The sequence below is a fragment of the Eutrema salsugineum genome, unplaced genomic scaffold (genome assembly GCF_000478725.1).
Source record: "Eutrema salsugineum unplaced genomic scaffold, Eutsalg1_0 scaffold_3, whole genome shotgun sequence".
NCBI lineage: Eukaryota > Viridiplantae > Streptophyta > Magnoliopsida > Brassicales > Brassicaceae > Eutrema > Eutrema salsugineum.
In genome coordinates, this window is record NW_006256756.1 from 12612197 (window position 1) to 12612830 (window position 634).

Consider the following 634-nt stretch of genomic DNA (forward strand, 5'->3'; position numbering starts at 1 on the left):
CAATAATTTTGAGGTCAAGGCTTCACTGATTAATATGGTCCAAAACTCTAAGTTTCATGGACTGCCAATGGAGGACCCATTGGACCATATTGATCAGTTTGATAGGGTCTGAAACTTAAACAAGATAAATAGAGTCTCAGAAGATGGTTTTATGCTTAGGTTGTTTCCCTTCAGATTGGGAGACAAAGCAAGACAATGGGAGAGGAACCTACCAGTTGGGAGCATTCAGACTTGGGAACAATGTAAAGAAGCTTTCCTCACCAAGTTCTTCTCCACAAGCAGGACAGCAAGCTAAAAAACCAAATCTCTAGCTTCACACAGCACTCCAATGAGACTTTTGGAGAAGCATGGGAGTGGTTCATGACATACATCAATCAGTGTCCACACCATGGGTTTCCTGAAGCCTCTCTACTCTCCACACTCTATAGAGGAGCACTACCTAAAATCAGGAACCAACTAGACACAGCCTCCAATGGTAATTTCTTGGCAAAGGAGATTACAGCTGCTATGGAACTTGTGGAGAATCTAGCTATGTCTAATGACACATATGGTGAGGACTATGACAGAGCAAACAGATCAGAGGGTTCAAGCTCAGAGCAAAGGCTTAATAGAGAGGTTAACGAGCTGAGAAGTG

At 42.9% G+C, this 634-nt stretch overlaps 1 non-coding gene across 1 annotated transcript; it reads right to left on the reverse strand.

Annotated features, from left to right (window-relative positions):
- Positions 1–288: 288 nt before the first annotated feature.
- LOC112085679 lies at positions 289–395 on the reverse strand. The gene has a single exon (XR_002898979.1). It is a non-coding gene; the product is annotated as a small nucleolar RNA R71 (small nucleolar RNA).
- Between the last annotated feature and the right edge of the window lie 239 nt (positions 396–634).